At 42.6% G+C, this 24,600-nt stretch overlaps 2 protein-coding genes and 1 non-coding gene across 5 annotated transcripts in view; 1 reads left to right on the top strand and 2 right to left on the bottom strand.

Moving 5' to 3' along the window:
- The window catches only part of PGGHG (protein-glucosylgalactosylhydroxylysine glucosidase), a 45,677-nt gene extending 41,028 nt beyond the window's left edge, over positions 1–4,649 (bottom strand). Inside the window, exons 1-2 of one of the 2 annotated variants that reach the window (XM_033928878.1) lie at positions 4,260–4,649; positions 118–371 (exon numbers count right to left, since the gene is read on the bottom strand). The gene's annotated coding sequence lies outside the window, so the exon portion shown is untranslated. The remainder of the gene's footprint in view (positions 1–117; positions 372–4,259) is intronic. The other variant, XM_033928880.1, reaches the window with a different exon arrangement.
- A 1,153-nt stretch (positions 4,650–5,802) lies between these two features.
- On the bottom strand, positions 5,803–5,875 carry TRNAA-AGC. The gene has a single exon. It is a non-coding gene; the product is annotated as a tRNA-Ala (tRNA).
- A 255-nt stretch (positions 5,876–6,130) lies between these two features.
- Positions 6,131–24,600, top strand: part of LOC117352238 — a 74,404-nt gene continuing 55,934 nt past the window's right edge. For both annotated transcript variants that reach the window (XM_033928550.1, XM_033928551.1), the window contains exon 1: positions 6,131–6,308. The gene's annotated coding sequence lies outside the window, so the exon portion shown is untranslated. The remainder of the gene's footprint in view (positions 6,309–24,600) is intronic.

Below are 24,600 nucleotides of genomic sequence, written 5' to 3'. Positions count from 1 at the left end.
CTGGCATTTAAAACTTCAGCCGTAGCAGTGAAAAGAAGAGAGCGTAAATTCTGCTCTGGTTACTCTGAAGGCTGAGCCAGTGAGGCAGGATTTTGGCATCCTCAAGCTGTGACTCACCTTCCCGGGCTCTCCTACTAAAGTTGTGCGGGATGAGGAAAGCTGTCACTTCTTTGGTTACTGCAGCTGCCAATTCAAAGCTTCAGTTTCTGACAACGTCACAACCAGCTTCCTGCAGGACTAGAGCAGAGAGGAAGGTCTGGTGGCAATTGAGGTCCGCTAGGCTGAGCACTGGTTAACTCTTGGGCCTTTCCGGGAAGGGAGCAGAGTGAGATTCACCTAGCTTTATTAGCATGACAATCCCAGAGAGCCATCTACACCCAAACCAAAAAAAGGAGAAGAAATCAAGCTGTCAGAAGTGGAAGTGGCTGTAGATTTGGTTGGGAATAAGCACTTGGGGAGTAAAAATCTAAGGGAGCTGTATACGTATGCTTGGTGGTAGGGTTAAGAACATAAGAATTGCCATCATGCCCAGCAGTCTGCTCACACAGCGTACTTTAGGTCAAAGACCAGCGCCCTAACTGAGACCAGCCCTACCTGGAACTTGTCCAACCTTGTCTTGAATCCCTGGAGCGTGTTTTCCCTTATAACAGACTCCGGGAGAGCATTCCAGTTCTCCACCACTCTCTGGGTGAAGAAGAACTTCCTTACGTTTCTACGGAATCTATCCCCTTTTAACTTTAGAGTGCCCTCTCCACCTTGGAGAGGGTGAACAACCTGTCTCTATCTACTAAGTCTATTTCCTTCATTATCTTGAATGTTTCGATCATGTCCCATCTGTCTCCTCTTTTCAAGGGAGAAGAGGCCCAGTTTCTCTAATCCCTCACTGTATGGCAACTCCTCCAACCCCTTAACCATTTTAGTCGCGCTTCTCTGGACTCTTTCGAGTAGTGCTATGTCCTTCTTCATGTATGGTGACCAGTGTCTCAATCCATCCTCCTTTTTCTGGAGCCATATGGCAACCCTACTTGGGGATAAGAAGCTGATAGCACAGACAGGAACAGGGACCTTGGCTGGCACAGTGCATATGTGACACCTGGGCTCACCATTTTTTCACACACCTCTCGCCTGTATGAAAAACAATCCACACGTCACACAACAAGAGTGTATCTAGGGAAAGGTAGCATCTTACATACTGCAGTGAGCATCAGTGCACCCATTGTACAACTAAACAAGCCAGACTAGTACAGATCAGTCCTGCACAGTCAATCCTAACAGAAAACCATGTCTTTCGAACACACAGAACACAGAAAACACCTTTGCTTAGTATGGATTATGTAATCACAAATGAATTTCCCCCCCCCCCATTTTACAAAATCAGTTTAACTTTTGTCTATATATTTCTATTTTACCCCCACCCCCCCTTTTCCAAAACTGTAGCGCAGTTTTTAGCACTGGCCATGGCGTAACAGCTTTGATGCTCATAGAATTCTTATGAGCGCTGGAGCTGTTACCACTGCGGCTGGCGCTAAAAACTGAACCACCAAGAAGCTGGACTCTGCATACAATGCAACAGAAACAGAAACAGTGATGCATGTCCCCTAATATTGTGCAAAATATAAAGATAGCAGATGTAAATTAAACAAAACAAAACAGATAAATAGCAATCATCACTTTACAAATTAACAAATACCCCCCCCCCCACACCCCTTTTATGAAGCCGTGTTAGGCGTTTTTATGGCAGGCTCCAACGCTCATATGAATTCTACGAGTACTGGAGCTTTTACCACCACGGCCGGTGATTTAAAAAAACCCTAATGTGGCTTCATAGCAACCCTCCACACCCTTCCCCACCCCTGTTTAACGAAGCCGCATTAGGCTCCGGTGCTCATAGAATTCCTATGAGCGTTGAAAAACCTGCCTGAGCCCTCTCTCTCCTCCCCACTTCCATAAAGCAAGGGCTGTTTTGAGTCCAAAAGGGGTGAAGGAGAGCCAACAGATATGTTCCTACTTTGGGCCATGACACCAATAACATTTCTCGTCATTCATTCCTACCAGAACATCTGGCCTTGATTTTTTTTATTACATTTTCCATATCATTCTCCCAGGGGAGCTCAGAACAGTTTTACATGCATTTATTTAGGTACTCAAGCAGTTTTTCCCTCTTTGTCCCAGCAGGCTCACAATCTATCTAGTGTCCCTGAGGCAATGGGGGATGAAGTGACTCGCCCAGGGTCACAAGGAGCAGCGTGGGTTTGAACCCACAACCTCAGGGAACTGAGGCTGGAGCTTTAACCACTGTGCCACACTACGATCACACATGCAGAACCCAGATCAACCCGATGCAAATACAGGAGCAGAAATTAAAAGTCATAATATACACAAACAAAACCCTAAGGGCTCCTTTAATCAAGCCGCACAAGCGACGTTTCATCAGGTGTTAACCCCCGCGCTGGCCTAACAACTACCGTCTGCTCAAGGGAGGCGTTAGCGGTTAGCGCAGCTTGATAAAAAGAGTCTGCATGCATGTAGTACAACACCAGAGAAATAGAAACAAATGCAAATTCTCAAAAGCAACAGATTTCAATCATTACGCTGAAAATAAAATCATTTTTTCTACCTCTGTTGTCTGGCGATTTTAGTTTTCTACACGTTTTCCCAGTCTCTGGTGTACTTCCTTCTGTCTGTGCCCTTAACTCTATTTCCAGCGCCTTCTTATCGATTTGCTGTTTCTCTCTCCTTCACTTTCTGCCCTAAGTCCATCTTTAGCATTCCCAGTTTATTTATAATTGAATATACCCACCATCTACTTCTATCTGGCTGCTTTACAATGCTAAAAGTTTAAAATTAAATGTATAGCGGGGTTAAAGAAAAATCAAATAAAATGAAGACTAAGACATTGACATAACTGGACATGAGTAAAGTACAGGGAGGTACAAGGGGAGGAGAAAAACCCGCCCGGAATGGGGGGTCGCTTCATAGAAGCAGTTCTTTATGAAAAGTGTGCTGCAGTTGGAGAAAGGTTTTTATCTTGGAATAAAAAGGTTTTGGGTTTGGTTTGGAATTTTTCGAGAGAATTTTCGTGGCGGAGATGAGATGGCATGACATTGCAACATCTCTCCATCCCTCCCTCCCCTCTGCCCAGATCCATCTCTCACTGTCTCTTCCCTCCATCCCTCTTGCGCTGTTTCAGTTAAGTATTTGCTTGATGTTTAAAATGTTTTTTATTTTGCATACTTGGAACTTGGAGCATAATTTATTTTGTAAAATGTTATGGGCAAATTATTGTGAAAATTGTGTAGGTCTAGACACTTCAGAGGTGTTGCTCCTTGACTTGTTTTAGCCATTTGATTCTTTGATGTCCTAAAATATATTATGGTAAAAATCACAATTATATTAGTCAAATCTAGAACTATAAGAATTTGATTTTCAAGTTACAAATTTAATGTGTAAAAGTGGACACTTTTATATAGAGAAGAACTTCAATTGGTGAATAAATATTGTTTATGTTTTGAGATTTGCAGACCTGTTAGTTCGAATGGTCTTTTCCCATTGTTTTGTAGTGATTTGTTGTCTGCAGTGGGAAGACAAACCCCCTTTTCTTTGTATTTGTGATATATTTTATACCAGATCAGGTGGAAAATTTAAGAAATTTGGAAGAAACAGAAGCTGCAGAGCTTTCTTCAGATAATTGTAATCAATGATTCCCAACCTTTATTCAGTCAGGAGACACCTGATGGACGATACTTTCATGACACACCATTCAAGGACCTTTGGTCAGTTCTTATGTATTAAGTGTAAACATGCTCTGAATCCACAAAATGTTATCTCCATCCCTCCACAACAGGTCATAATTGTCTCCATGGAAGTTACCATATCACCCTCCCAAAAAAAAAAAAAAAAAAACAACAACCCTTCCACTATTAGGCACATTGTGTAATAACACAAAACTTGAATAAATTCTAAGGTGGTGGAGACAGAGACTGAATTCAAGAGGGCCTGGGAGAGAAAGAGAGAATGGCTACTTCGGATGGGCAGACTAGATGGGCCAGTATGTTTCTAAGTGGGACTGCTATAGAGTTCTATGTAGAAATTACTTGCAAACGGAATTCACCTCTGTCACCCACAAAACACAGACAACCCCATACCAAATACAAAGGCATAGGAGAAATAAAAGCAGAAATACAGGTCCTCTTGGACTACATTTCCCAAAGCTAATATATTCCACCAAATAAATTGAAAAGAAAACACTTGTTTTTTACCTTTGTTGTTTGGGTGTATTCTTTTCTGTTTTCCTGTCTTCTGGTCTAGTCAATCTCGGATATATTTCCTCTTTCTATCAACTTTCCATCTCCTCCCTACTACTATTTATCATTTCTATAGCGTCGAAAGGTACATGCAACATATATGGTCTCTCTTACAAAGCTGCGCTGTGCTAACGGCCCCAAAGCCCATAGAGATTTAAAGGGAATTAGGAAAGACAGACAGAATAACTGGGACAGAAAGGAGTTGGAAAGTATCTTGCAGAGAGAACAATAGGATAAACATAATACTCCCTCTCCTCTGTACTTACCATCCTCCACATGGTTCCCTTACCCTTCTTTCCCTGCCCCTCTCCTTTTCTCTCCACTCCATTCCCTGTCCCCTCTCTCCCCACTTCCTCCTTATGGTCTCTCCCCCTTCATGGTATAGCAATTCTCTGACTCCCTCTTCCCTTCCACCTCTGCCCTATTGTCCAGCAGCTCCCTAGCCCTTCTCTTCGACTACTATGAATTATTTTTATAGCACTACTAGACGTACGCTCTCTCCCTTTCTCAATCTCCCCCCCCCAAAAAAAAAAAGCAGCGTCAGTGTTCAGTAGGACAGCAGCTCAGAGAGGAGACCCACTCAGGAAACCCAGTTTGGTGCCAGAAGATACGGCTACACCAATCCCTGGGTCATGTAGGTGGCCAACTGCACTCCAGAAATGAAAGGCTGCTCAGTTTTACCACCTACACAACCTGAGGAGGAGCACAGCATCCGGATTTGTGTAGCTCCATCTCCTCTGGGTCCAAAATCTCTTCCTCTTCTCCATCATTTCTCCCTCTGCCCAGCAAAGGCTTTTCCTCTTCTGTTATGCAAAATCCAACAGCAGAAATACACATTTAGCAAAGCTGACATATCTCCACCTCGGTTATTTTTCCAATTATGTTGGTCACAGTCTCTCTTTTCTGCTAATTCTTTCCAGAGTCTATTGGCCATTGGCCTGTTCTTTCTCATGCTGTCTTTGTGTGTCTCTTACTTTTGTCTTAGCATTGATTTTTTTCCTTTTATCTCCTTCAAATACTTCTTTCTTTTCTGCCTATCCACAACTTGCCAAGACCCCAAAGGCTAAGCATTTTTACCTAATTCAATCTGAGTTGCCTTCTTCTTTGCATGACAGCAGCCCAGGACACTTCTGCTTTCACTTTGCTGTGTGGGTGCAAACCACACATAAGAGCAGAAGTGCAGTGGACCCCTGTGTCCCACCCGAGAGAATTATGTACATTCTGGGGCTTTGCTCTGTTGTCACTCAGTGCATTTGAGAGTGAACTGAAGTTTGCTAAAGAACTTGGTCTGGAGAGTTATCTAGTTGCCAGTTACCTCACTAGCCATGTATTCAGCATGCAAATGATTAAGAAGACTGTGAAATGCTACAGTCCCATGACCCTCCCATAGTGCTTCAAAACAGTGTTCCTGCAGACAAAAAGGAAAGTCTTATAAACAAATTCAACAGGGTTTCTGTTAAGAAAGAAAGAAAAAAAAAAAAAAAAAAAAATGTCGCTGTGGAGAATGCGGGCATCGATCCCGCTACCTCTCGCATGCTAAGCGAGCGCTCTACCATTTGAGCTAATTCCCCGTCTTGGGTAAACAGCTGTTATTACTCATTTGGTTTGACACTATTCAATGTAAACTCTATGTGTGTCATTGGTGCAGTGCAGACTTCCTAGAAACCATCGTAGAATGTACTATAACGGTATTTAAAGAGCAGCCCCCCCCCACCTAGTTTTCCTTGGAATACAAAAGAAAATGCCAAAGGTTTCTGTGGGCGGGGTTACTCCTTTGTTCCACGCAGGGAGGCGTGGACGTCCGGCGTGTCCTGAGCGATAGGGGCGGGGCTCCGGCTTTTGTGACGGCGAGCGCGTGGGGGTCTCTGGCTGCGCGCGCGCCCGCCCGCCCGCCCGTTGCTCTCGTTCCGTCGCCGAGCTGTGCGAGCGCGGGGCAAAGCGAGGCGCGAGGCGTCGGGGCCGGACGATGGCGTGAAGTAGCGACTTGGAAGCTGAAAGGCTGACGTGAGTAGCAGAGACGAAGGGACGGGGGAGGCGGGGATTTGGCATCAAAAGGTCCTTCTCCCACCTAAGCAAGGCTGCTGCTGCCTCTTGCACTTGACCAAACGAAGAAAGGCCGTTGCTGGGTCAGACCAATGGTCCAGCTGTCCGGCCTCAGGTCAAAGACCAGCGCCTGACTGAGTCCAGCCTCACCTGGATACTTTACAAGGAACTTCTCCACTTAGTCTTCAATCCCCGGAGGGTGTTTTCCCCTTTTTGAATCCCCGGAGGGTGTTTTCCCCTATTTGAATTCCCGGAGGGTGTTTTCCCCTATTTGAATCCCCGGAGGGTGTTTTCCCCTATTGGAATCCCCGGAGGGTGTTTTCCCCTATTGGAATCCCCGGAGGGTGTTTTCCCCTATTTGAATTCCAGGAGGGTGTTTTCCCCTATTTGAATCCCCAGAGGGTGTTTTCCCCTATTTGAATTCCCGGAGGGTGTTTTCCCCTATTGGAATCCCCGGAGGGTGTTTTCCCCTATTGGAATCCCCGGAGGGTGTTTTCCCCTATTTGAATTCCCGGAGGGTGTTTTCCCCTATTGGTATCCCCGGAGGGTGTTTTCCCCTATTTGAATTCCCGGAGGGTGTTTTCCCCTATTTGAATCCCCGGAGGGTGTTTTCCCCTATTGGAATCCCCGGAGGGTGTTTTCCCCTATTGGAATCCCCGGAGGGTGTTTTCCCCTATTTGAATTCCAGGAGGGTGTTTTCCCCTATTTGAATCCCCGGAGGGTGTTTTCCCCTATTTGAATCCCCGAAGGGTGTTTTCCCCTATTGGAATCCCCGGAGAGTGTTTTCCCCTATTGGAATCCCCGGAGGGTGTTTTCCCCTATTTGAATTCCCGGAGGGTGTTTTCCCCTATTGGAATCCCCGGAGGGTGTTTTCCCCTATTTGAATCCCCGAAGGGTGTTTTCCCCTATTGGAATCCCCGGAGGGTGTTTTCCCCTATTGGAATCCCCGGAGGGTGTTTTCCCCTATTTGAATTCCTGAAGGGTGTTTTCCCCTATTTGAATCCCCGGAGGGTGTTTTCCCCTATTTGAATCCCCGGAGGGTGTTTTCCCCTATAGGAATCCCCGGAGGGTGTTTTCCCCTATTTGAATTCCCGGAGGGTGTTTTCCCCTATTTGAATCCCTGGAGGGTGTTTTCCCCTATTTGAATTCCTGGAGGGTGTTTTCACCTATAACAGCCTCCGGAATAGTGTTCCTGTTTTCCAGCACTCTCTGGGTAAAGAACTTCCTTATGTTTGTACAGAATCTATCCTCTTTTAACTTTAGAGAGTGCCCTCTTGTTCTCTCTACCTTGGAGAGGGTGAACAATCTGTCTTTATCTACTATGTCTGTTCCCTTCATTATCTTGAATGTTTCGATCATGTCCCCAGTTTCTCCAATCTCTCACTGTACGGCAACTCCTCCAGCCCCTCAGCACTCTGGTGATTTCAGTGAATTTGAGCCCTGTGGTACCCAAACTTCCTACTTTCAGTGGCTCAAACTTACTGAAAGTCATGCGATACCAACTGGAAGGAACAACTCTTGTGACAATCATAAGAGCAGATGGAAGGGATAACCTGTTGGAGTTCAGAGATGCTGTGGGGGTGGTAGCCTAAAGTGAGGAAGAGGAGATGGGATGTTGACAATGCTGGGGATGAGGTGGGAGGGTTGAGAGTAGGACAAATTGGTTTTTTCCGTAGTGATAGAATGGGAAAAAAGCTGTAGTACATCAAGCAGAACTTCTATCTACCGGCAACTCCCTGTGCTCTTTACTGCAGTCACAGATTCCAAAAAAATTGCCAATGCCTGCTTTTGCTCATACTTAATGCGTTCAGTGCCAGAAATCAGCTGCTGCATCCTTTTGCTTATTTTGCAATGCTGGGAGAAGTGACTTGTTAAACTAGGACTTTCTTCAGACTTGTCACCATAGACTGAAACTTATTACTTTAAGACTCTTTGTAGCATTTTGAACTGGAGTATAATTTAATAAATGTCACAACCATACAAACAAACAAACAAAAAAAATCAATATACAATGCTTTAGTCCCGTTCAAAATACCCAGGACCAGCTTAACCTCTGGCCCAGAGCGCTAGCACTAAAGGGTGCCATATGCTTGGGGCCATGACATCATTGGCCCACAAGTTAACCTACAACATTTCCTCCCTCCTCCTTCCTTTCCTGAAGCTGCTGCCCAGTCCCAGCAGGGGGCAGCTTCATAGGCCAGCATCAGTGTCTGAGGGAAGTTCCCATTTCCCTCCTCTGATGCTACTGCATGATGCTGATGCTGGCCCTATGAAGCCACATCCTGATGAGACTGGGAAGTAACATAGAAACGTGATGGCAGATAAAGGCCAAATGGCCCATCTAGTCTGCCCATCTACAGTAACCATTATCTTGTTCTCTCTCTCAGAGATCCCACACGCCTATCTCACGCCTTCTTGAGTTCAGACACAGTTTCTTGTCAGAGGAGGGAGGAAGGAACTGGCTGAGGGGCGGGGCAGGTCATGGACCAGGGGAGGGGCATGGTTTGAGGCTCCACAGTCTCTTGAACTAACCCTGAAATCACCTAGAATCATATAAATTAAAAGGGGGAGAAAAAGCTTCAGATCCCTCATTTTAGTATTCAGTAGAATGTGACTTTGGAAAATAACATTAGCTAAAAAATCTTCACTCCTAATCATAGGACATCAGTTAGTGCCCAAAATGCTTCAAAACATACAGTATATTTTTTAAAAAATCTATATATGCAAACATCACTTAAACTTTAAAAAAAACTTAGCTTTAAAGAAGAAAAATCTCTTGCGACATCAGCAGTCACAAAAAATAATAGTGGTCGTCTTGCTTCTTACTGCTTCAGCCAAAGGCAATGTTCTTCTTTGAGTCACAGTCTCGAATGCTAAGATGAGGGGTTTGAATGGAATGAAAGTATTTTTATAATGGAGGGTTTTTTAATGTTTGGAACCTTTTGAACTATACTTACTTTTATTTTTTTTAAAAGATTTCTTCTCCGTTTCAGTGTAAACATACACGATCATGTAGACACAAATATAGTCGATAAAGCATTCCATTTCTGAGAAGTGTTTGGCCTACGGCTTCATCTAATCTCTCACAATCTTTGTACTTCCTGTCCTTTAAGGTTTTTTGGACTCCTAATAAAATGTTTCGAGCAGGATTACGGGACTCTAATCTATGCTGGCATTGCTTGTCGGATATGGGTGATCTGCGTCATATGATTTTCGCCTGTCCAGTTATTGTCCCCTTTTGGTCACAGGTCTGGCGCATCATTAAACGCATTCTTCCAATTCATTCCGATTTTTCATTTGATGTTCTCCTATTTAGAGCTCTGGCTATTAATGATACCCTCAATTCTAGCCAAAAATCTCTCCTAAACATTTTGATTGCCTTAACCATACAACTAATTCTACATAACTGGAAATCTGCAGATTCACTCAATATTACTTTTTGGTGGAATACTGTTCTTATGATACACTTATACGAGTCAAAAGCGGCAGAATTTTCTAACAGAAGTGTAGCCATATCCAAGATCTGGGATCCTATAAAATGTTTCTCTATGTAACCGTTGACATATCCTGTTCCATATCGAAATTGTTCCATTAATTCAATTTTACAAACTTGTTCATTCCTCCTTGCTCTCGACGTCCTTCCTGATATAGACTGTCTTTGTCTTTTTTTTCTATCTGCTTCTTCTATCTTCTTATTCTTCTTACTTCCTTCTCCAGATTGTCTTTAGTCCATTTTGGGGCCTTCACGTATATCTTGACTGAATCCTTGTAATGATTCTGGTTCGATAGTTTATTTTGTACTGATGAATAGTCCCTTCTAGACCTTGTATTATTTATTAATTGATTGCTTTTTCTCCTGTTGTTTTTCCTTGATAAAACTTTAATAAACATATTTGAACTCATTTTTGAGGACCTGCCACAGAAATGACTGTAGTTTGTATCTTTTTGTAATGATATCATACTTGTCACTCTTGACGGCAATCTTAATTGAAAGAACGCTTCTTTAATAACATGCATGATTTGTGCCGTCATAGAAAGCTGCGCATCAAAAAAAACACCTAACATCTATCTTAATGTGTGATCCTATAGTGAAAATCACATCTTGTATTTTCAATTCTCCCTGCTCATCATTTCCAACAACCATCATTTCTGGGTTGGTTGGTTTGTTTTGTTTATTCTCATGCATCCATGATGTTATCCTCTCCATGCACTCAGCCAATTTCCTCTCCACATAATCTATTTCTTTTGCTGGAAAAAAAGAAGTGAATATCATCCACATAGATGAACTCCAAGCCCCTGAAGAACCTTCCCTGTTGGTGCAATATCAAATATTGAACAGTAGGGCAGATAATAAAGATCCTTGAAAGAGCTGAATATAAAAGCTGGAGTGAAAAATTGCCACACTTTGGACAAACTAAAATACATATCCGGGTGTGTAAAACATGGAAAGGCATGAGAGCCTAGGATGGTGCCTTCTGGAGAGCTAATGTGTTGACGTCTTGGAGGCAAAGAAATTAAGTATAAGGGTGATTTGAAAAATGTGGTTAAAAAAAAAAAAAGCAAGTCTCCATTGAGAGCTCTACACTTAGTCCAGTGAGTTTCCAGTTTGTTTGTATCTTTGTATTGTAGGAGAAATAGCTTATGAAAAAAACTGGAAACTTGCTGGACTAAGTGTATAGCTCTCAATGGAGACTGTTTAACTTGCTATTTTTTTTACCACACATTTTTACCACACAGTCTTACTATACTGTTTTCACATGGACTTATAATTCAGTAGTGGCTGTATTCTTCACACCAGGAGGATATTGAAGAGCAAGCACCTCGTCTTATCCCCTCACTCCTGGAGTAAATAATGATGGGCAAAGTTTCTGTGTTCTTGAATTGTTGACAGCCCTACCTGGTTAGTTCAGAGTACGAAAAGAGCAGGGAGTGAATATTTACACACACCCGCAGCATCTCAAGAACTACTGCTGCTAATCATTTATTTAGCACTGCTGGACGTACACATTATATACAAATACTTTCTCGGTCCCTAGTGGTTTTTTCAAGACTCACTGGCTAATAATGGTTTATGTACTTTTCCTCCAGGAACTTGTCTAAACTCTTTTTGAGTCCCGCTATTCTAATAGCCATGACCACATCCTCTGATGCAGGGCTGATGTTGAACATACTTGGGCCCAGAGCAGAAACCTTGCAGGGGGCTGAAAAACCTTCCTCAGCTTGAGATGGATTTGGGGCTTCCTAGGCATGGGTTGGATTGGACTGAATTTATTCATTTGATACATCGTGTATTAAGCGGTTTACAATTACAAAGGTGGTTCAGTAATGACGGTGAAGTAAGAGTTGATCAAAATTACCAAGTGTAATCGGTGGTAAGAGTTGCATGTCCTTAACACCAAAGATCAAGGCGGCATTCCTGGAGGACTGCCATGAACAGGTTGAGTTTTCAGCTGTTTCTGAAAAGAAGCAGAGGCAAGTGACCTCATTGTTTCCTTCCCTTCCCTGCCCCCATGTAGGCCCTATTCCCATAAGCTCAATTGTGAAAGTGAAATATTTCTCATTTGTTAAAATGTGCTACTTAGTTTCATAATTATAGAATCCTTGAATAAATGGCTATACAGAAACTGGATTTAGTATGTTAATTATGCCAAAAGAGAAAAAAAAAATTTTTCCAGTGTAATAATACTAATGCACTCCAAATTCATAAGGAGGAATGAGATATACGATCCTCAGAGGGTCGAATTACCCAAAGGTTCAAATGGGTGATAACCCATAGAACCCGATCTTCATGGGATCCAAATGTATCTTATTTGATATATTTTTTCTTTTTTCTTTTTCTTTTATCCAATAATGAATCATAAATAAGAATAATCTTTACTTAGCTTATATTTAGTTTTTAACAGGGAGCGCCTCCACCACTTAGTTTCATGGCATGTCACCTCGTCTTAGCACCCTTTGAAAAACTAAACAGCTGTTCCCTATTTATCTCTTCTGTTCCCACACATGCTCCTTTTACAGCTATGTTTTCTCAATTGTTTTAGCTTTTTGGTTTAGGTGTGACTCATCCCCTTTGTCATTTGGGTTTGTTCTTCCTTATCTTTTCTAGTTCCATTTTATGTCATTTTGTGATGGCTTGACCAGAACTACACACAGTTACTACCGTATGTGGTCACATCATGAATCAATACAGAAGTATTAATGAAATTCTCTGCTTTATTCTCTTTTTTTTTCTGGATAACAGAAATAAGAAGAATGTATGTTGGGTTCTTTTTTAACACATCAAGTAAGGATTTCAATGTACAGTGTTCCCCTGGTCATTCGCAGTATTCTCGGACCGGGATTTCCTGTGTTAAAGAAACTGCATGTCAAAGCTGCTCCTGATTGGTGAAGCCTGACTTTAGTGCAGGAAGAGGCGGTCAGAGCATACTGCGAGTGATTTCCATCACTTGCCAGTGCTCCTGCTGCCCTATCCTGCCTCTCCAGCTGCCCTCTCCTGCCTCCCCAGGCGAAAAACCATATTCGCGGTTTTTTGACATTTGCGGGGGTTCCTGGAATGGAACCCCCGCAAATATCGGGGGATTACTGACTAATCATCCTAGACAGTAGTGCCTGATATGGAACGCAACAGACAGAAATATTTTTCCCTTTACTACTCACTGCACTTGTCCACACTTTCCATTTCACATACTATTTAGATACCCAGTTCTCCAGTCTTAAGTTAGGGATGCCAGATTTCCTGTTTGAAAGAGGACACTGGCCCCTGCCCTCTTGACTCCGCACCCCCCCCCTCTCATGAACCTTCCCGAACTCAGGACTGTGTCAAGGTGATGTCACACGAATGCATATGACATCAATGCATTGATGCAGGCACAGACGCTGTCCAGACGTGGCCCTGACATCAGGGACTTCCAAAACCCAGACAAACTGCCGGGTTTTGGGAATCCCTCCAGACACCCGGTCCGTCCTCCTTAAAAAGAGGACATGTCCAAGTTTTCCTAGACGTCTTGTAACACTGTAACAAATCCTCCTGCATTCCCAAATTATTTTGTCGTTGCAAATTGAATTACTTTTCTTATCGCTCCTTTTTCCCAGATCATTTATAAGAGGGTCTTTAAAGATCAACTGTTGTTACCTGCACCAGGGCCCATAGAAATAAAATGGCTTCTGTGGTAGATAACATGCACTTACCTTTAGCAAAAAGACCCCCTAAATATGTTAAAAAGTGCTGGTTTCAGGGGCATGCCACTGTTTTACCATTTAGGGCTACTCGGCATAAATATGCAAAGAGCATTCCTTGAGATGGAAGGTTTAGTACAAGATTGATCTTGTCTGGAGCATGCAGGCATTGCTGGCTGTTTAAAAGCACTAACTGCTAGGCCTGAGTCAAATTATTTCTAATGTAGCCCTGGGTGAATATTATTATGCACTGGAAGTAATCGATTTGGACTTTGCAGCTGGATCCATCCAACAAGTAGGATCCCAGCGTATCTGAACATTTTACATCTGATTTGTAATTTGTACATAATTTTGGAGTTGTTGAAAAGAAACTGTTCAAGTGTATTGCTTCTTCTGCATTACAAGAAGTAAAGATTGGAGTTATTCTTTCAACTACCGGTACCGGTGCAATCTGATTTCATTTAGAGGAGTGAGTGGAAGTCTTGTGCAAGCTGTAGAGCCCAGACCTAAAGAGATGTCTCCTGATCTGGTCCTCAACAAATCAAACAACTTTTGTGTGCCCTCTGCCAGCATCCGGGAGAAACAGGTGGTTAGAACTTAGGCCTTACAGGCTGCAGTATCTGTCCTACAACTCGCTTTTGGGTGTCTGGTGCCTCAGTACTATTCTTGTCAGCTGGTTTGAGATCATGGGATGTATCTAATTCATGTTACTTTGACACATAACAGTAAAAATGAAGGATATGGGGGTAAATCGCAGGTTATGTTTCCAGTTAGAATTGTCCCTGTCGGATTACATTTTTGACTTGCTAGTGGGATATTATGTGTTTCTCAACTTGGTCCTGGAATACTTCCCCATGCCAGTGAGGTTTTCAGGATATCTACAATGAATTTGTATAAACTTGATTTGCATACACTACCTCCATTATATGCAAATTCTTTTCATGTATGTTCATTGTGGATATCCTGAAAACCTCACTGGCAAGGGGATACTCCAGGACCAAGTTGAGAAACACTGCTATAGATCAGTGTATCGCAAACACCAGTGTGCCTCCTGAGATTTCAGGTGTGCTGCAAGGAGGGGAAAGTCATCCACGCTGGTTGACTACCTACAGGACGTGCCTTTCGTGTCCTGTAGCCAGTCAGCTGGCTCAGATGACTGTCCTCCTTGCCGGCATCCCTCCTATTCTTCCTGCACCTCCTGGATCCCACCACCGAAGCGGGTCACAGCCAGATGGGCATCAACACGATGAATTCATACATGCGCATGATGTTATCGTGTCGATGACCGTGTACTTCTGGGTGCCTGCCGACCAGGACACTGAGTTTAGTGTGCCGCCAGCTGGAAAGTTTGCGACACACTGCTATAGATACTGTTGGGGGGGGGTTCTTTCTTTACAGGACTATACATCATTTTTCATGTTCTTTTGTGGGCCATTTTTGATTGTCGGTTTTGGAAATGTGCACATCTGTATAGGAGGAAATGCATTTTTATTTTTATTTTCTCTGGTGTTGAATATAATACGTATGTTTGGTTTATTAGTACTATACTTTATATAGCGCCTTTCAAACAAGAATCAAAACAGTTTATAGGAATACAGTGGAACCTTGGTTTACGAGCATAATTCGTTCCAAAAGCATGCTCGTATATCAAAGCGAGTTTCCCCATAGGAAGTAAGGGAAATTCGCTTGATTGGTTCCCTCCCCGTGGCCACTGGTGCTGCTCCACCTCACCCTACCACATCCCAAAAAGAACCCCCCACCCCTGAGGCCACTGGCGTGCTTCCACCCCTTCCACCCCCCCTCTCGAACTGACATCGCCCACCCGTCCAAACACAAGCCCTTACCCTGATCTGGCGCCGGCATGCACCACCAACCCACAGGACGTGCCAGTGCCAGTGCCTGAAGATCCTGCCTCTTGCCTGGGCTGGGCCTTGAGCATCTACACGTGCTCAAGGCCTTCTGGCTCCCGTTCTCTCCGAGATTCTCGGGGAGAGTGGGAGCCAGAAGGCCTTGAGCATGTGCAGATGCTCAAGGCCCAGCCCAGGCAAGAGGCAGGATCTTCAGGCACCGGCACGTCCTATGAGTTGTTGCTGCATGCTGGTGCAAGATCGGGGTAAGGTCTTGTGTTTGTGTGGGCGGGCGATGCTGGTTCGTGAGGGGGGGGCGTTTGCGGGTGGGGGGGACGATGCCGGTTCTTGGGAGGAGTGTTCGCGGGTGGGGGGCGATGCCAGTTCTCAGGGCATTTGCAAATCGAGTCAACGCTCAGTTTCTGAGGCACGATTTGCTCAAGTGTGTTTGTTCATCTTCCAGAACACTCGCAAACCGCGTTACTCACATACCAAGGTTTGACTGTATTGTATGCTATGTTGGTGTTTTCAGCTCAGTTTTTTTGTCTGTTTTTAGTCTGTGGTAACATATTCTTTATTTAAGGAACTGTCTGTGTTTTGCATGTCTGATTGATATCAGATGTTCTGCTGTATGTATTTTTGTGTGGGCTTCGAAATCTTTCGGGATTTACATTGGTTACTAATTGGTGCTGTCATTGAATTTAAGGTCCTGTGTGTAATCTTCAGGCTGTTGAAGTATAGTTGTCCATTTGTTTTAGGCTCATTACTGCATACTTATCAGCCAGTATGATTTGCCTGGATATACCATATTTGAGTGCCGTGAGGTTATTGGGGACTTGTATAACAATGCTATTGTACAGGGTCCAGTTTGCTGGAATGCATTGCCTTTGGAGCTAAGACAGGCTTTAAACATTTTACAGTTTAGAAAGAGGTTGAAAACAGTCTTGTTTGAACGCACTTTTGCTACCTGAGAAGGGGTGTTGGTCATCTGTTAGACCAGCGGTTCTCAACCTGTGGGTCGCGACCCCTTTGGGGGTTGAATGACCATTTCACAGGGGTCGCCTAAGACCATTGGAAAACACATATTTCCGATGGTCTTAGGCAGCGTTCTTCAACCGCCAGTCTGCAAGGCCGGCACATCCATCAGACCCAAGACAGAGCTCTTCAGCCGCCAGCCCACATTGCGATCAACGCAGCGACTTCAGACCAGCTCCCTGAGGGCTGCAGTGCACAAAACCGTGGGAAAAGGCTTCTACATGCGGCCTGCACCTGAACCAGAAGCCTCTCTGACGTCGCAACATCAAAGGGAAGGCTTCCAGATGAGGCACGGGATGCTACCCACAGCTTTGTGCAATGCAGCATTCAGGGAGCCTACCCGAAGATGCTGCGTTGACTGCGTTGGACCGGCCCAAAGATAACACCAGGGAGCAGGTCAGAAGGAGAGAGACAACAACGGTAGGGGAAATGCTTCTATTTTTTTAATTTAGTGATTAATTTGTCTGGTCAGGAAGAAATGCATTTGTTTCTTTTCCTCTGGAGTTATACTTTTTGCAGAGTCGTGCATCTTAGGGTTTGATTGTGAATATTAGTACTTTGAGTTTTTGGTCCTGCATTTGCATGGGGTTATCTGTTTTCTGGTAGGAAAGAGTGTTGAAAAGCATACAGTGTGCTTTGTGTATTTTAATTTTGTGGTTAACCATTATGTGTTGTTAATACAATTATATTGTGTGTATATATGAAAAATGAATGGAAAAATGGTGTTACAATTAGTACTGTTATGGGGGTGGGGTCTGGGGCGGAGATTAAGTGGAGATGGGCACGACTTAGCCCAATGTTCTTCAACTGCCGGTCCACAAAATAATGATTTTATTTCCGCCGGTTCATAGGTGTCAAAAGGTTGAAGAACACTGGTCTTAGGAACCGAGACACTGCTCCTCTATTCGTCTCCAGGCGGGTCCGTCCACATACATTTATTTGTAATTAGAAATAAATATTTCACAATATATAATTACATATTGTTTTTGTGATTAATCGCTGTGCTTTAATTATGTTCAATTTGTAACAATGAAAATACATCCTGCATATCAGATATTTACATTATGATCCATAACAGTAGCAAAATTACAGTTAAAAAGTAGCAACGAAAAAAATTTTATGGTTGAGGGTCACCACAACATGAGAAACTCTATTAACGGGTCGTGGCATTAGGAAGGTTGACTCTCGATTTACAGAAGGGATGTATGATTTTGATGCTATAGTGAAGTTTTTAAAGATGTTCTTTCTTTTTTTAACTGTAATATTTAACACTAGTATTTAAGCCCATTACATTAACGGGTGCTAGAATAGATGTGTGTGTCTGTCTTTCTTTCTGTCTCTTTCTTTCTGTCTCTCTCTTTCCTCGACTGTCCACCACCACCCCTTGCCTGCTCCCCCTGTTCAGCAGTAGCCCTACTCCCTTCCTTTTACCTCCCCCATGTCCAGCAGTAGGCCTTCTCCCTACCACGGACATACGGATCATGCAGGTAGGAGTGCGCATGCGCTTAGCATTTTATTATTATAGATTCTTGCTTATAGTTATGTTCTATGCTGTCGATAGTATATTATTTGTCTTAGTTGTACGCATGGTATACTGTTACCCACATAGAATTGGTGGATATGTGGGCTATCAATTTTTAAATCAAATACAGTATGTAGTTTCTGTGTAACGGGTCCGTATTTTCTAATCTGCACCTTCCAGTATGAGATGTAATGGAGTTCTAGAGCATGTTGCAGTATTTGCATTACCATCTGGGTTGTAGCTGTTTTGGGTGATTTGGTACACTAGGATTGCAACATATGTGCTAAATGTGTTTATTGCAGAGATCGATGTTACTTCAGAGTGCCCAGTAGCAGAAGATACTTGTCTTGATGTTATCGAGATGAAGGCAGAATTTCAGTAATCCTTTTTGGTGTGGCGAGCTATGAGTGTGAGGGATTTAACTGTGCTCTGTATAGAGGTGCAGGAGGTGGATGTGACGGCGAGACAGGACTCCTCTGTCTTTGGGTCCTTGGATTTAAAGGCCAGCGAAGCTTTGGTACATCCCACTTGTCTAGAAAATCTCACCTATTGCATTGGAAAAGGATATTTATTATTTATTTTAAAAATTTATAATACCGCCTTTAAACAAAGCGGTTTCCATAAAAATAAACATACATAATTGCAGAGTACAAAACAGAATTACATTTCTAAAATTAAAACTAAATTACAGTATCATAAAATACATTTTCTTTATAAAAAAACAAAACAAACAAACCACCTTTTGCACCCAACAACAAACAATGCCCAGGCAATTAATAACAAAAGCACTGAAGAATCGACATATTGACTCAATCGCAGAGTCAAGACAGAAGTTACATCTATCAGGAAATATGGTAATAAGAAGGCTGAGTAGCTCTACAAATAGGCATCCACAAATATCAGGCTTTCTACTTTGCGTAAAGCCTAAACTTCTTTTTACATTTTTCATGTTCTGCTGTGTAAAAATAAAAGCACTAATGTAGATCTACATACCATACTTTACATGTTCCAACGCTTATGAAACCAAAACATCTTGATTACATATTTATAAGTTTTCAGCCCCTTACTTAATACTTCATTATTGCTGCAAACAGGCTTCTACAATCCTCTTATTTAGGATGACTATTTACCAATTTTTCACAGTTGACTATTGTAAAATACAAGCTAATTGACTTGTCTTTCTGGTTTGTACTCCCAATTCATCTACTTTTACAGTTTTGTTGGGGGAAAGGGCTTAAATGTCATTAGATTAATTGTGTTGAATTATTGTATTTTATGAAATTTTAGACCTATAAATATAAAGATTAATTATAGAAAAGACCTAAACAGGCACAAAAGAGCTATTCATCCAACATACCTATCACACAGATGCCCCAAGCCAAGCCTACTTCCCCTGTTTTATTGAAAGCCTCAAATGCTTGTTCAAAAATGTGGGTCTTTAATAACCTCAGAGATTCTTCCTTATGAATTTCACCAGGGAGTTAATTCCATAGGAAGGGCGTAAACAAAAAAAATGGCACCCTTACATGTACATGAAGCTGGGGAGGGACAAATCAACATATGATGCAATCTGCAATGTCTGCATATAGAAGGCAGGGCTGTATGAACAGCAAGGCCACAGTTAACGGAAATGAAAGATTGGTTTCAGACTATAGACTCCAGAGCTTCAAGCATACAGCGGCCCTGTACCTCAGCAGTATTTGCTATAATTATAGATCATGTGGCTGTTTCCTTCCTGCCAATGTCTTTGGTGCTTCTGAAAAGAACTGACGGTAAAAAGCCTCTTGAGGTTCTACAGAATGAGGCTACATAACATGACTTTTTATTCCCTGTCTTATCATGGTCTTTTAGTCTTAGTATATGCAGATGAAATTGTCCTAAAAATAGAGGACTGATAATTGCTAAAGCTTTGAGTTTTATTTTGAAGGAGCTACTACAGGCTGGTAGTACCTTGAATGAGGACAGCTGGTTTGTGGTTTTCTTTGAGAAACTGTGAAGGAAACTATATAAGGTATGTATGTACTGAGTTTTCGGTCTTTCTTAGCCTCTGGTGTACCCAAAGCATTCAGTGCATGTGGGTTTCCAATTGTACAGTATGCTGAGCCCTTGGACTGTCTGAATTTAGTGTGTCCAGAGATGTCTTCCAGAAATCTCTGGAGTCGTATTGATATGCACCTTTCAAATCTCTAACGGTGCATATAACAAAATCAGAATGCCAGACCCCAAAAAATTGCTTCCCCCCCAAAAAAACTACAAATCCCACAACAACAAAAAAAAAGGGTTTTTTTGGGCCAGCTGGACTAGTCCAGACCAATGGTTCGTGTTGTCCTACCAGCATTTGGAGGTAAAGATACAGAACTATTCCAGTGACCTTACTGGTATAAGGGTTGGGGTATCCTGGAGCTCACAACACAAAGCAGACCAGCAGGTGTAGAAGTATGCAACTTATTTGAACCAAACACCCAATGTGGCCATGTTTTGCCCTAATAAGGCTGCACCAGGGATAGAGCTGACAAGTTAGACAAACTCAGTAATTAAAAACAATAACAAATCAAAATACACATGTATAAACACGAAATGAATTTTAAATTAAGCAACTATATAAATAAAAATTTATATAAACTGTGTCAAAAACCATAAAAATTAATGCAAAGCATAGGAGCGGTAACAATAAAAGTGGCAAAAGTGTTTGAATATAACAGGCATGTCCAACTTCGAACAGGTCGTGATCTACTTTTTCCGGCCAAAAGTGCCGGTGATCTACCACCATGAAAATTAAGTTTCAAATTAAATTTGAACCCAATAAAGTTGGAGGATTCCCCCCCCCCTCATTTTTAATGAACCTTCTGTCATTTACTTGGATGTGATCAGCTGTTAAGCAAAAACAAAACAGAGAGACGAAGATCCAGTAAGAACTGCAAGGGGAAATGGAAAGTACGCTCTTGCTCATTAGTGAGACGTCTGAGCCTGAATTCCATCCACCAGCTTTTTGAAGTTGGGTGAATATTGTGTGAGGGCTAGTCTCAGAGAATCCTGGAGATGTTGATCTGTCATGTTACTCAGCATTTCATATTCTGCTCTTTTCACTGTTTTCCAGCATTATATCTGCTTAATTTCTCTTCTCCTCCCTGTTTCTTACTTAAAAAAACACAAAAAAATAAACCCTTGTCTTTCCTTTGTTAAATCGTATTTCCTCTTTCCCTTCATAGGAATAAGGGTAAGACTTATAGTCCCACCAACCCCAGGGACCACTTTTCATATATAGAGACCCAAATAATCAGGACTACTCAAATCAAGTCACTTCACAACCAATCAAGATGACCTTTATTCTATGCAATCAATGTGGTGCTTTAATTCCAAGACATACTATTTGGAGGCTTAAGGCTTGCCCCATCTCTCATCAACTTGCCAGTATTAAGGAGGAGCTCTGCAAACTTAAACAGGAATTGAATACAATTAAAGCAGCTTCCATCACTCCACAAAATCATACCAACTTACCATCTCTACCTCAAAGAATAAAACAGCCCAGGAATAAATGGGTCACAGTAGGCTCAGGAAGACTGCGACATGTAACACAGCAACATCCACCTTCACAAATATTACCTCTACAGAATTCCTTCGCTCCACTAGTGCACTGCGATACTCAGGAAAACAGAAGGGAGGTGGGACTGGAACCAATGAAGGTAACTCAAGAGAACAAGCGCACCCTAAGTACAAATAAAAAAGCCAAAAACAGAAAACTATTACTGTTGGAGGATTCCATCATCAGAGGCATTAACCTTGGAACACAAGGCGAGGAGACCAAATTAGTGAAATGTCTTCCAGGATCCTCAGCTACCAGGAGTTCCAGGCAAATACAGACTCTAATTAAGGAAGAAACTAAGGATTTTAACACTGATGTTGTTATCCATCTGGGAACAAATGACCTGGCCAACAACTCCACACTTGCAGCACAGAAAGCTTTTCGGGAGCTTGGTGAGGGCGTGAAACCTTTTGTAAAGATTTTAGCTTTTTCTGAAATACTGCCTGCATATGGAAAGGGAGAGCAAAGAGTGAAAAACACAGAGGACTTTAATAGATGGCTCAAGGCTTCAGGTACATAGGAGGATGGGGAAATACATGGAAGGACAAGAAGCTATATTGTACTGATGGGCTACATATTACTACCGCAGGAAAAAGAAACCTTGCAGAGAAATTTAGACAATATTTTTCTAGGCATTTAAACTAGAAGGTGGGGGTGGTATATGTACGAAGGACAATTATAGAGACCACCCCCGGCAAAAGAAAAGATGTGATAGTAGTAAAGACTGCAACATAAACAATTTCAGCAACTCATTTCTTAGTATTGCAACGGAAAGTGAAATGAAACAAAAATCCATACGAAAAAGGAGATTATCACTGAAAAATAGCTGGAAAGCGATGACCACAAATGCTCGCAGTCTAAGCAACAAAATTCATGATCTGCAAGCCCTGACGTTAGAGGCAGGTCTAGATATTGTCGCTATTATAGAGACATGGTTCAGTGAATCACAAGGATGGGATGCAAACATACTGGGATATAATCTTTTTAGGAAGGACTGAGATGGTCAAAAAGGTAGAGGAGTAGCTCTCTATGTAAAGATCAATATCCAAGCGAATGAAATTCAAGGGACCTGGGGAGAGGAAGAAGTGATATGGAGCGCTCTGAAAAGAGAAGATGGAACTTCTATCTACATGGGTGTAGTCTACAGACCTCCGACTCAATCACAGCAAATTGATAAGGATCTGATTGTGGGTATCCAAAAGTTTGGAAGGAAAGAGGAGGTTCTGCTTTTGGGAGATTTCAATCTGCCGGATGCGGACTGGAATGTTCCATCTGCGGAATCGGAAAGAAGTAGGGAGATTGTGGATGCCTTTCAAGAGGCTCTGCTCAGACAAATGGTGACGGAACCCATAAGGGAAAAAGCGATATTGGACCTGGTCCTCACAAATGGAGAGAGTATCTCTAATGTTCGAGTGGGTGCTCACCTGGGAAGTAGCGATCATCAAACGGTTTGGTTTGATATAACGGCTTAAGTGGAGAGCGGCCGCACGATACTTAAAGTCCTAGATTTCAAACGTACGGACTTTAATGCAATGGGAGAGTACCTGAAAAAAGAGCTGTTAGGATGGGAGGACATAAGAGAAGTGGAAAGACAGCGGTCTAAGCTGAAAGGAGCGATAAAAATGGCTACGGACCTTTATGTGAAGAAAATCAATAAAAACAAGAGAAAAAGGAAGCCGATGTGGTTCTCCAACCTAGTGGCTGAGAAAATAAAGGAGAAAGAGTTGGCGTTCGTGAAATATTAAAAAAACCCAAGAAGAGGAAAGCAGAAAGGACTACAGGGTGAAATTGAAAGAAGCCAAGAGAGAGATACGTCTGGCAAAAGCACAGGCGGAAGAACAAATGGCTAAAAATGTAAAAAAGGGAGACAAAAATTTATTCAGATATATTAGTGAAAGGAGGAAGATGAAAAATGGAATTGCTAGGCTAAAAGATGCTGGGAACCAATATGTGGAGAGTGATGAGGAGAAAGCAAATGTGCTAAACAAATACTTCTGTTCTGTGTTCACAGAAGAAAATCCTGGAGAAGGATCGAGATTGTCTGGCAAAGTTACACAAGAAAATGGAGTAAATTCTGCACCATTCATGGAGGAGGGTGTTTGAGCAACTTGAAAAACTGAAGGTGGACAAAGCGATGGGACCAGATGGGATCCATCTCAGGATACTAAGGGAGCTCAGAGAGGTTCTGGCGAGTCCTATTAAAGACTTGTTCAACAAATCTCTGGAGACGGGAGTGATTCCTGGGGATTGGAGGAGAATGGATGTGGTCCCTATTCATTAAAGTGGTCACAGGGATGAAGCAGGAAACTACAGGCCGGTGAGCCTCACTTCAGTTGTTGGAAAAATAATGGAAGTTTTGCTGAAAGAAAGGATAGTGTACTTCCTTGAATCTAATGGGTTACAGGATCCGAGGCAACATGGCTTTACAAAAGGTAAATCGTGCCAAACGAACCTGATTGAATTTTTTGATTGGGTAACCAGAGAGCTGGATCGAGGACATATGCTAGATGTAATTTACTTGGATTTCAGCAAAGCCTTTGATACAGTTCCTCATAGGAGGCTGTTGAACAAACTTGAAGGGCTGAAGTTAGGACCCAAAGTGGTGAACTGGGTCAGAGACTGGCTGTCGGACAGACGCCAGAGGGTGGTGGTTAATGGAAGTCGCTCGAAGGAAGGAAAGGTGAGTAGTGGAGTCCCTCAGGGTTCGGTGCTGGGGCCAATCCTGTTCAATATGTTTGTGAGTGACATTGCTGAAGGGTTAGAAGGAAAAGTGTGCCTTTTTGCAGATGATACCAAGATTTGTAACAGAGTAGACACCGAAGAGGGAGTGGAAAATATGAAAAAGGATCTGCAAAAGTTAGAGGAATGGTCTAATGCCTGGCAACTAAAATTCAATGCAAAGAAATGCAGAGCAATGCATTTGGGGATTAATAATAGGAAGGAACAGTATATGCTGGGAGGAGAGAAGCTGATATGCACGGACGGGGAGAGGGACCTTGGGGTGATAGTGCCTGAAGATCTAAAGGCGAAAAAACAGTGTGACAAGGCAGTGGCTGCTGCCAGAAGGATGCTGGGCTGTATAAAGAGAGG

Source organism: Geotrypetes seraphini, chromosome 19 (genome assembly GCF_902459505.1).
Source record: "Geotrypetes seraphini chromosome 19, aGeoSer1.1, whole genome shotgun sequence".
NCBI lineage: Eukaryota > Metazoa > Chordata > Amphibia > Gymnophiona > Dermophiidae > Geotrypetes > Geotrypetes seraphini.
This window is presented reverse-complemented; position numbering and strand designations above follow the sequence as displayed.